General features: G+C 36.1%; 1 pseudogene; it reads left to right on the top strand.

The window, feature by feature from the left end:
- The first annotated feature begins 1,477 nt into the window (after positions 1-1,477).
- LOC114095665 (large ribosomal subunit protein uL30-like) lies at positions 1,478-2,676 on the top strand (annotated as a pseudogene).
- The last annotated feature ends 10,333 nt before the right edge of the window (positions 2,677-13,009 follow it).

Genomic DNA, 13,009 nt, shown 5'->3' with positions numbered 1-13,009 from the left:
TTTTAGAAGACAAAAATCATCACTGTATTACTTTACATAGATGAAATCTAAATGAAGCATTAAGTACTTGTCTCTGACAAGAAAGAAACAATTTTTTTTTGGGGGGGGGGGGGTACTGGAGAGTGACCCAGTGGTACTTAACCACTGAGCCACATCCCCAGACCTTTAATTTTTTTTTTTTTTTAATATTTAGATACAGGGTCTCCCTAAGTTGCTCATGGCCTTGCTAAGTTGCTGATGCTGGCTTTGAACTTGAGATCCTCCTGCCTCAGAAATTTTTGTCTCATCATGGTCTACTTTGGTGATTTAACTTGATATTCTAACTGGATAAGATGAGAAGGTAAGAAAATGAAAATAAAGACTTTCATCCTCTGGATGCAGTGAGAGTGAATGCAAACTTGAAGCTTGCAGATGGAGAACCGACTGACGCATGTGGCCTTTGCAGTATTTATTTTGAAATGAAACACTGTAGTGCATAAAAATCCTGAAAAAAATCATTTTTTGAAAACATAAGCATTTAAAACAAACATGTCTCTTGCTTCAGTGAAGACTCAATAGCCTAAATGTTATAATTGCTTTTAAGTGCCAAGGAAGTTGAAGAAATAAAAGATAAAATTACAGTCACTACTTCCCTCATGAAAAGTCATTCTTTTTGTAATTCAGTAAACAAAGGGGCTTATATAATACTGTTCATCTGTGAAAAATACTTTATTTATGACAAAGATGTCTCTGTGATAAGAATTAATTAAGACCGACCATCTGGTTTGAAGAGTTTTTTTCTCTAAAAGAGGACAAAAAAGAATTCTTGAATTTTTTTAAAAAGGTAACTTTTTATTAAAGATAGAAAAATAAATAATATAATTTTGATTACTTTAGGAAGAAATGGGTGTGTGTTTTCAGAAAAGGAGGGTATTACCTGGCTCGGATGAAAATGAAATAAATCTATCTAGAGCTGTAGATGTTTCAATCTACATCTATATGTATGTACCATATGTGACTTAAAATATCACTGTTTTAACTTTGAATTTAGACTTTTAAGTGGAATATGTGGGAACTCTGAAAACTTTTGTGTTTAGAATAAAACTTTCACCCACTTCTTTCACCTCCAATCCCATGCAATGTAAGCTTTTAGAAACTTCTGCCTGTGCTATCACCTTCATTTTTTTTTCTTTCTTGAGTTCTGTCGGAAGTTTCACATAAAAACTACTGAGTAGCTGGGCATGGTGGTCCATGCCTATAATGCCAGCAGCCCAAGAGGCTGAAGCAGGAGGATCTCAAGTTCAAAGCCAGCCTTAGCAACTTAGCAAGGCCCTAAGTAATTTAGCAAGACCCTGTCTCTAAAAATATTAAATTAAAAAGGCCTGGGAGATTATACACACACACACACACACACACACACACACACACACCTTGTCATGAAATTCTTTTTTCTGCTTAATTCTAAATCTTCGTAACACCATTATCTTGTTCTACTGCTATGGGTAAAGATATGATCTGTCAGAGTGAGTGACATTGGCCCAGCATTGCATGAACATATTTCTCATCAGGTAAGAGTGGAGCAGGTGGCTTCCCAAATCCCGATTTTTCTTAATCCACTAAATAGATCTGGATTTAAATCACTGTTTTCTTTTCTAGTGATGTTCCCTTAGTCCGTTTAACATGACAGCTATAGATTTCCATGCTATTTCTCATGACAATCTTGCTAGATGTTTATAGAATTTTAGCACAAAGTCTAGTATAGAGAAGGTACTCCATCATGTTAGCCATGTAATCACAACAGATGCTTTTGAAGGAAATTTCCAGTTACATTTCTTAATTTGTCATCAAGATTTCTTGTGAGCAACATGTTGTGTGGATGATCATGTGCATCAATGCAAATATACACATGCTAAGTTCAGTGTTATCTTTTTAATTATATATTATAGTTAATGCTTATGATGCTATTAATGAAAAAATTCAGTGTTTTGTTTCCCCCCCCATCTCGAACTACTCAGACAGTCAATGTTGGGGTGGGGGGTGGAAGCAGGTTCCTGGTGTACCAGATATCCTTAAGAAAAACCAAAGGAATTCTGCAGAGCTGATCAAGTCCCTGAAAGAGAAATTTGCCCCAAAGCTGCTTCAAAAGGCAAGGAGGAAGCTTATATATGAAAAAGCTCAGCACCGTCACAAGGGATATAGCAGATAAATAGAAGTGAGCTTCACATGTCTAGAATGACAAGAAAAACTCAAGTCTTCAATGCTTTTGCACAACTCAAACTGTTTTTTGTTATCAGGATTAGAGGTATCATTGGTATGAAACTAAAGACCCATAAAGAGTTGTAGCTTCTTTGTTTCTGCCAGATCTTCCATGGCACCTTTGTTAAGTGCAATGAGGCTTCCATTAACATGCTGAGCATTGTGGAAGTTTGGGGGTATCCAAACTTGAAGTCAGTAAATGAACTAACCTACTACCATGATTATGGCAAATCAGTAAGAAACAAATTATCTTGACAGGTAACACTTTGATTTATCCAACTGTTGGCAAATAAGGCACCATCTGCTTGGAAGATCTGTTTCAAGAGATCTGCATTGCTGGAAAATGATTCCAAAAAAACACACAACTTCATGTGGCACTTCACATTACCTTCTCTAGGAGATCAAAGGAAGAAAAAGAAGCAACCACTTTGTAGCAGGTAGAGATGCTGACATAGCATATCAAAACGCTTACTAGAAAGATGAACCAAGGTATCTACCATGATATTTTTGTAACATGGTCAGTTCATAAACAGTGCGTGCTCTCAAACTGGGAAAAACAAAAAGCAAGTTTAATACCTGTAATACTCATTTGTATGTATCAACTTGAGTGAGTAAACACTTAGGAGATTAGCTTTTAATTCAGAAGACTCAAAAAAACCAGATTGTCCTTCCCAGTGTGAGTGGGCCCAATTAAAACAAAAGGCTGAAGAAAGAGAAATTCACTGCAGAAATACCTCCTGTCTGCCTAAACTAAAACATCTGCCTCATCTTGCCTTCCCCAGCCCTCAGACAGATTTATACCATCAACTCCTCTGATTCCCACACCTTCTGCCTTAGACTAAACTCTACCGCTACCCACCAGCTTTCCTGAGTCTCTAATTTGCAGATAGTATATCTTAGGCTCATAATAATGTAGCCTTTAGCCTTCCTCATAATAAATCTCTTTCTCTCTGAACACACACACACAGTTATCCCTTGGCATTTGCAAGCCGTTGGTTCCAATATCTCTGCAGATGCTAAGAATTAATGAATGCTCAAATCCCCTCTATGAAATATGAAATGCATGTATGTGCGTATAACCTACACAATCCTCCCATATCAGATGACCAGGATCTAAAAAAATATAAATTATATATATATATATATATATATATATATATATATATATATATATATATATATAGTTAAATTGTATTGTTTAGGGAACCATGACAAGGAAAAAAAAGAAGTCTGTACATGTTAGCTACAGATGTGATATTTGTTCAAATATTTTCCATCTGTGTTTGGTTGAAACTGTGGATATAGAATCTGTAGATGTGAGATACACATTTATGGGCTATTGCTTCTATTTCTTGAGATAACCGTGACCAAGAAAATATTCATTTCCACAAAATCTGAGGCTTGGACTAAGTGAGTTGGCTCTTCTTGAGATGGGAATTCACATATTTGTATTCTAGACAATGACTGTTCAGAAACTTCTACCAGCTCTTTGTGTCATTAATAGAACATATGATTTCCTAGACAGATGTGCTTTGTGAGCTTAGGGTTTTTCCTTTCTGCAGAATGTTCCTTTTAAGGAGAGTGTCTGATGAATGTTCTATTGAAACATAAGAGTATGAAATTTCTAAAATTATGCCCAATATGCAGATGTCCCAGGTACAACAGACAAGTTAATATTCATTGGAAGTATTTGAAGTGTGAGGGTGTGAGGGGACTCAATACCAACTGAAACTGCATTTGGATAAACTGTCAACATTGCATCCGGTAGAACTAAGTCAGGAAACAAGAGATGATAGGTTCATTTTAACAGAGGAAGTTTCATGCAAAGTATTGTTAACTAGGTGTTAGCCAACTGAAGAGTGAGATGATAGCAGCAAAGGATCACAGAAGGCATAACTTCAGGGGCAGCTACCCTTCCTAGGTGTGGGAGAACAGAGAAAAATGTTAATAAAAGATAGATGCTTGAAAGTCGAGCTTTTTTGCTGCTGAGACTCAAGCCTTTTTGAGGGAGTGTGGGACAGATGGTGCTAGAATGTCTCTGAGCTGAAAAGGGCCCCTGTGCTTGAGAACTAGGTAGATGCCAATTGTTTGGTTCTGCTGCCCCTGAAGTGAGGGGAGGGGAAGGGATGAGGCCGATTCAGCAGATGTTTGAAAATTTAAAGACTGAAACCTTGCTGGGTTGACATGGGCAGGAATCCCAAATGAATAAGGAAGAAACAGGATTATTTTTCCTCCTCCTCCTCTTTCTGCATTCTAGCCTCCCTTACTAATCCTAAGGACACAACCTAACTGGTAGCCACCTGGCAAAGCTACAAGGTCATTTAGAGAGTATTTGACTTAGTGGCTGACAGTCATTAGTAATAAAGTTTTATTTTAAAGACAATTAGAATGTTCCTCTACTAGAAATTCAAAGACAAAAATAGTAAATTAACAGAGAATAAATAAAGTTAAATGTAATTTTGAAAAACCCCTAAAAAGATAATGGTGGCATTAACAGCAATATAAGAAAGGCACATGTAAAGAAATGGGGAATTTATATAACTGAGATCAAGTAGTATATACTTCCTATTGTAGCTTGCTTCGTGTGTGTGTGTGTGTGTGTGTGTGTGTGTGTGTGTGTGTGTGTGTTGAGGGCAGGGAACTGGGGATTGAATCCAATAGTACTCTACCACTGAGATTCATCCCCAGCCTTTTTTATTAATCTTTAAAGTTTTGAGACAGGGTCTCACTAAGTTGCTGAGGCTGGCTTTGAATTGCAATCCTCCTGTCTCAGTCTCCCAAGTTGCCTGCATCACAGATGTGCATGACCACAACCTGCTGCATCCTGCTTTTTTCAAATGGTCCCCCTGCCTTTTCATTACATTTGGTAAGTTTTGAGGCTCAGAAGTAAATGCTGTCATTTTTGTGCATATCATAAATAACTCTGAATAGAAATCTGAACCCAGCTCAGCCCATCAAAACAGTTTATTCCCACAACTCCAGCTGATGGACACATCAGTGTTCCTTTGTTGTTTTTAATAATATTTAAACTTGGAATAAGAAAAGATATGAAGCTTCAGTTCTTCTCTGTAAGTGTAGAAAACGTGAATATTGATGCTGCCAATAACCGCGTTTCCACCCATGCCTTCAGCCAATCAGAAAGTGATTCCAACCCAGAGAAGGAAAAAAGGAGGAATATGGAGGCTCTAGTACCATCTTCCAGGATCTCCAACATCACCCTGTGCACTTCCAGGCCTTATGATTTAGTGACTGTAATAAATAGTACTCAGCTTCCGCTGAGCCTAGTCTGACTTTCATTTTTCTATGGAATATTTTCTCTGACCTTATGTCTGATCAGTTCAATGCTCTTTGTACTAACCCCCTAACAAATTGTTATGGGATACTCATCTTTTTAAAGAGTATCCTTGATTTTGCCCCAACTTATAGTAAAAATATCCTTTAAATATTTTAATTAATTAAATTTTTTGTGTTACTTCAGATAAAACTCATAGCATCAATCTTGAGAATCCCATTCAAACTATTAGTGAGATTATTTTGTTTTCTTTCTACCTGTAATGCTCTGCTCTTTCATCCCTTCCACCTGCACTGAGAAGCTCTGAACCGATTTCTGAGGTACATACAGAGAAGAGATGTAAATGCTACCTCCAAGATGCTGTCTGCCTGGAATTCTTTCTTTCCTGGGTTGAATCTGTCATTCTTCCAAATCTCTCATAATACTTCATCATATAAGGTGGGGAATACTTCAAAGTTTAGATGCACATTTATATACTTGACTGTTCCTTCCTACAAGACTGAAAATTTCAAGGGTGTGGACATGAGTCTCACTTCACTGTTAACTTCCATAATTACAATGATGGTAGTCAATAATATATCTATACAGAATAGGTCTGTGCCTTATAAACAATCTATTTTTAACATGCCTTGGATATTCCTAAAAATATACAGACTATTTTTTGTTGTTTTGTTTAGGATTTGTTGTTTCTGTTGTCTATCAATCTCGATTTCATAAAGAATCTTTTTTTTTTTAAATTTGAAGGTAGAAACTATTTTCCTGATTTTAAGGATGAATCTACTATCTAAATCCTCTCTCCACCCTCTACCACTGGTTTTCCCTATCTCAGTTTTCCCTAAAATCTCCCGCATGCCTCCAAAGTGTTTATTATTCCTCTTTCCAGGTTGTTTGAAAGGCATCTGACAGCCTTTGAGTAATTGGCGAGGATTGTTTTTTGCTTCAAGATGTTATTAAAAGCTTCATTGCCAAAGTCACTTTATTATTAACAGATTAAATAACATATCCTGGAGATCATGATGTTTTAATTACCTATATTCCTTACAATGTTTTACACAGTTGCCAAGCTTTTTACATCAGCAACTCAGTGGCCCTTGGCATCCAGTGACTGAGCACTGTGGATTTGATTACCCATGTCCATCCAGGAAGACACCTGGCATGTAGCAATTTGTCATTGTTCTGGTGCTCAAATTTGAAGCATGTGCACTGTTATGCTGAGGTTCAGAAGGAGTCCCTTAGAGGGTGAGGGAGCCCTGCTGAGCAGTGGGATTGCATGTACCTACCAGGTTTTACTATATGGCAGCATTTAATGGACTGAAAATACTTATAGATTATTCAGGAAATTTTCATCTTGAAGTAAGGATTTTCATGTTCCATTCTTCTCTGGGAAGAGCAATTATTGGAATGGAGAAGACAAGAGTCTTCTGTTTTGAAAGAAAACAAACTTTCAAGTCAATAAGAATTAGGTTCATATTTTGGTTCTTCAATCTCCTCTGTCACAGCTGGAAAACCTCTTACCTACTCTTACTTTGTGTCCCTATGTATAAAGGATCTCAGAGATCACTTGACAGGACTGAGACAAAAAAAAAATGTATATTAACATACTGGATCATTATGAGAATTTTATTTTATTTACTATTTTTGCCAATAATATGTTTTTTGTATTGCTTTATAGATCATCTTGTCTTTCTCAATCATGGTCACAATTGACCTTTTCCAACAGAGCAGTAGAGTATGAGTCATCGTGAACAATGTCTAACTTGGACATTTTCTTTGTCCTGAAATAACTATATTGTCTACTAGGAGTATTTAATCCAATTTTAATTGGTTAGAGCTCATTTTTAATTCACCCTTCTTGTAAGATGTGGGCATAGAATAGAAAACTTGGTTCAAAAACTAAAAACGATTTTATCATTTTAAAATATCTCATTGTTCAAATATATTTATTTTATATAAGTATAAAATTAAAAGGCACTTTAATGTTAAAAATATAAAAGAAGAAAGACCCTTTATTCTTTATCGGTGTTTTCCACTCACTTTGTGAGGACCAAGAAACTTGCTCTTTAAAAGCAAAGCAGGCTCTCTAGTTGCATAAAGATATTCTGTTGCATAGAGCTTATTTTTCATTTAATCACTTGGTTCCCAAATAAATTTTATTGTAAGATATTGAAACTTGCAGTCTGTGCATAACCTCTCCTTTGGGAAATGGAAATCAACTCCAAAGGAGAGGGAAAGTATTATGAAGGATAAAGAATCATCTTTTGGAGGCTTATTTATATTTAATGTTATATAGTACTTAGCCTAGATTTGAAGCTGGAGCCCATAGGTTGGTTTGTACTGTAGTCAGGCACTTTTTCCTAAAATGTAGGACCACTGACTCTTCCTTTGGGCAGTTCTGAGAAGAGTTAAGCTATTTATGGCAATGTGAAAGATGAGTCTAACTAAAATATCAACTTTGAGGATGAACCATCAAATATCATGCAATTTGCCATAATATGGATTATGGAAAATTCTTGAAAAATTGGATGTTGGTATGACCACCAACATCTGGGTTTCTTTCCCTCTTATTCTAGCACACAAAAGTTGCCTGCTGGCTAGACTTTTTGCCACTAGCTTTGACCTAGTTAGGTGAACATTGCCTGTAGGACTTCTGGCATGTACTTTCTCAAGAGCAACCTTGGCCATGTCATTCTCGTGTTTATTTGAGTTGGCTTTTTAAAAATTTTCTAATACCATTCAATGATTCATGTTTCTCTAAAACACAGACTGTTCCTCAACATGGTCTACAAAGTTTTTCCATTAGCTTTCCCTCCTTATATATCCAGCTTTCTAGTTTCATCTCATTACTTCATTATTGTTCTAAAAATGTAAAAGCCAAGACTCCAGAATCTTCTTGCTACTCATTCTGCCTGGAAGCTGTGTGCTCCATTATTTTACTCTTCCTCCTTTTGCAGGTTAATTCCTACTGTTACTTTTAGATCATTCCAGGACTCCATTCTGAAAAGCTTTCTCTGAGATCTCCAAGATGGACTGAGTATTCATTACCAATGTTTGATATAACTTAGAAATTTTAAGACTGTGCTTTTGTCTATTTGTATTTTTTTTCTTTCTCTGGACTATGTTTTACATTTAGGTTTGTTTCACTACACCCAGCCTAATGCATTTCTTTTAAGAGTAATTCAGTAAATGTTTGCTTAAAGATTGTAGGAAAGGAAAATGAATGATCTTCAAAAACTTGGTTTCAAGTCCTTTTAATCCCACACAAGAAACAGGCCCCTACAGTATGACTGCTGCATTTGGATAACTGACCTAGCCATCTTATGCGTCTCCACACCACCTTCCAATTGTCTGTAGCCTACATTAGGCATCACTTTAGAAGAATCTTTTAAAAGTAAGTGATGAAGGTTCTCTAGGTTGGACTGGTGGTGCAGAGGATCAAGTTCAGGTATTCTCAGTGAAAATAAAAGAATAAAGCACTGATTTCCTTATTTGACTTTCAAGATTCCCCATGATATTATCCCAGCTTTCCTGAACTCATCCTCTCAGTCTCCAACTTAGGTATTTTTATCTGAACTTCCTCTTGATCTTTAATCTATCTCTATATCTTTGTCTCTGTACTTATTGTTGTTTGTATCCCAGTCATGTTCTAACTTCTGATTTTCAAGTTCTTCTTCAATATTCCATCTTTATAACATTCCCTAATTGACTTCCCCAGGAAAACTGGATTCTTTCTCCTGTTTGTTGCAAACAGAGCACTGTACATATTGAAAAGCATACATTAATATAATAAAAATGTGCACTTTGTTTCTCTTATTGTAGATTGAAAAACACCTAAAGAAAGAGAACCTATGTTGTGGTATTAATGGTGTGGTATTAAACCAGATTTAAATAGCAAAGGTTTTGAGTCTCAAATGTGTTCCATTTGCTGCATTTTTTTTTTACTTTTAAAACTTCTTACTTTTATTTTTCTTCCAAATAAATTTATTTCCTCTTTCGAACAAGCACTTTTTTTTTTAGTTTTAATCAGTTATACATGACACTAGAAAGTTCATCAATTATTGTACACAAATGGACCAGAATTTTTCACTTCTCTGGTTATACATGAAGTAGAGTCACACCATTCATGCAATCATACATGTACCTAGGGTAATGATGTCCATCACATTCCACCATCTTTCCATTTACAACTTCCTATTTGAATCTCAAGTTTTTTCCTGCTGTTATTGTGTATGATGGGAATAATTCTGGAATGAAAACTCTAAATGAAGACAACAATACCTGTAATTATTTGGCAACATACAGAAAACTAAGCTTAAAATGTATCTGGTGATCCACAGGAAGGGTAACCAACTACCCCGTTTTGACTGGTAATTTCTTCCTTAATTTTAACAGTAACTCTTTTGCACCCTAGGAACCCTCTTTAACTCTAAGCAAACCATCAGAAAATGATGGTTGACTACCCTTTTAGCTAATTATATAAACATTTTTGTAAGTCTTTAAGTGACCTAAGTATCCTTTTATGACTTGTCCCATAGTGAATAGGAGAGTACATGAACTAGGGAAAGACTGAGCTCAAAAGCAAAGCAAGAAAGAAAATGTACAAATTCAGCCGAAAACATTCTGCCAGGAAAGGGATGAATAGATGAACTTCAAAGGAATAATCAAAGAATTCAGTGATTCACTGGATAAAGAGATGGAGGAAGAGGAACTAAAATTCCAATACATCAGCCAAAAAAGTTGCTGAAATGGAACACAAAACTCTCCTCAGTGTCTTCTTTCTTGCTGAAGGTAATCAGCTAGATACTACCAAGACATTATAATAATATATATTATTGAACAGGAAGTTAGGAGAAACAACTTAAATGAGTAATTGAAATTAAAATATCAGGTTATTCTCAGGTGAAATCAGATTGCATGGCATTTTATAGTTGCAGTGAAGAATGTACCTGGGACAGGTCTGGAGAATGAATCAGCAAGAAACACAGGGAGGCAGCAGTGATGTGGGTCAGGTAAGAGAACAAGTGTGCTCTGAACTTGACCTTTCTGTCTCCATAAGAAGTAATAATAATAATATTAAAGTAATGGCAAATATTCAATGAAACAGTGATTAAGCATGTCAGGAAGTATTTCAAGCACATGTAAATTTTCTGCAACTTAAATAAAATCTGGGAGTTAAAAATCTACTTTAAAGAACATTTGAGTTTTTTCTGTTTGGGAGGGTTGGAAACAGACCAACTGGACATGAGTCCTGGGATGAATGAAAGGGTTAAAGCTTCCATGACTGAAGGCTCTCAACCACAGGAGAAGTTGCAAGGCAGTTAGCAAAAAGGAATTGTCTTTATCAGGGGGCAACTGTGCCAGAGACAGATTGTCACATGTTAAGCTGAAATTATGAACTCTCTTTGAAGAAACAAGTTTATCAGAAATGTTGTCTGTGTTGAAGAGCCATGTCTGAGTATTGAACTAGGTTTTCAAATTCAACACCTCACCAAACAGGCCAAGGAATTTTGTTCTTGAACATTACTTTTGAGGATCTGTTCAGATCTTCTCATCTCAATTTCCCCGTTATAATCTAGAACAGGTATATCAGAAACACTTTCACAGTTAAAATGCAGTTTGACTTCTACCAAAATGTTATTACTTTTTATGGTTTGGATATGAGATGTCCCCTCAAAACTCATATATGTGATAATTTACCAATGTTCAGAGGTGAAATAATTAGATTATAAGAGATGTGACCTAATTGGTGGATAGATCCACTTGAATGAATTAACTAGGTGGTAACTATGAACAGGTATGGTATAGCTGGAGGAATAGATCACTGGGGGCATGCCTTTGGGTTTTATATTTTGTCCCTGGCACACACCCCCTCTTCTTGGCAGCCAAGAGGTGAGCAGCACTCCACCACCAGGCCCTTCTGCCATGATGTTCTGCCTCACTACAGACCCAGAACAAGAGTTGGCTGACCATGGACTCAACCTCTGAAGCCATGAGACAAAATTAATATTTCCTCCTCTAAGTTTTTCTTGTCAGGTATATGGATCATAGTGACATGAAGCCAATTCCAACCTTTATGAGGAAAACTGAGATGAGCTAGAAAATTGCAATATAACTATGGGACAAAGTCTTTTGTTTTTCCTATAAATAAGTGCATGTTGTATGTGTGTGGAAGAACTAAAAGAGAAGATGTGATATTTTAGAAAACCATACCTTAGACGATTAACAAGATAAAGCTCACTTATACAATGTTTTGTTCAAGGGTAGGAAGATCACTTGTCAACATGGTTTACATGTTGCTTCGAATTTTTGGCCCCTGAGCATTCAAATAATGATCTTTTCATTATTTATGTACAACACCATCATCTTATGCAATGGAGGAAGAGACATAATTTCACAATGTGTATGTATGTATGTAGGTAGACAGTTATATAATTTAGTCATGAGAATAATTATAATATAAATACTTCAATAAACATTCTGTGGATGAGGAGACTAAAGCTAAAACCAGAGGGCATTTTTCAATTAAATGCAAATCACTGAAACAACTATTTGTAGAGCACCTACTATGCACCAGGCATTGGATGCACCGTAATGAAAAATGCAGATGTGCAAGTGGTTCTCACGGTGCTTCCAGACTGTGACACTTAGTTGTGGCTATAGTATTTCTGTGAGATAGACAACCTTCACAGCTCCAAAGCATGCAACAGTAAACATCTATTTAACACATGTAACTCAGGGATGGCTGGAAGTTGGCTGAGCTAAGCGAGCTTAAATAAGTGGCACTGTTATTATTTAGTGAACTCTCTCACACCTCTCAACTGGCCAATCATCAGGTTTACTGATGATTTCTTCTACCCCCTATGTAGGTCCTGCCTTGATTTTTCTTTTTCACTTCCATTATTGTACTTTTGAACTACAAAAGTTCTATTTGGTTCTTTCTTCGATGTGCTATCACTTTATTGGTATTATCTATTTGATGAGATATCGTACTTTACACATGATAACCTTTGAAGTTTTCAATATATGTAAAGCAGCTGATTTAAAATACTACTCTAGTAAGCCCTAAATCTGGATTCCTTGGAGGGCAGTTTTTATTTACTTTTAACTGCGTATCTATCACGTTTTCTTGGGTTTTGCATGTCTTGGAAGTCTGTTTTGAAAACTGGACACTTTAATATAAAGTGATACCTGTGGAAATTAGATTCTGACCCATCCCCAGAATATATACGTAAATGCTATGCTATGTCTGTTACTATACAATGACTTTTCTGAAATCACAGTGTGTGTGTGTGTGTGTGTGTGTGTGTGTGTGTGTATGTCTCTAGTGAAGTCTCTGTCAGTTACGTTTCTGGTCAACTCATGATTAGACAAATTTTCTTAAATGCTTGGAACCAGAATGAATAATCCTCAACAAGTACATGGTCTTCCAGATTCTTGAGAAAAATAACAGAGTTTTTTAGTTCTCTCTATGGACATCTAATTCCA

The sequence above is a fragment of the Marmota flaviventris genome, chromosome 18, assembly GCF_047511675.1.
Source record: "Marmota flaviventris isolate mMarFla1 chromosome 18, mMarFla1.hap1, whole genome shotgun sequence".
NCBI lineage: Eukaryota > Metazoa > Chordata > Mammalia > Rodentia > Sciuridae > Marmota > Marmota flaviventris.
Note: the sequence above shows the minus strand (reverse complement) of the source record. Positions and strands in the feature narration are given on the sequence as shown.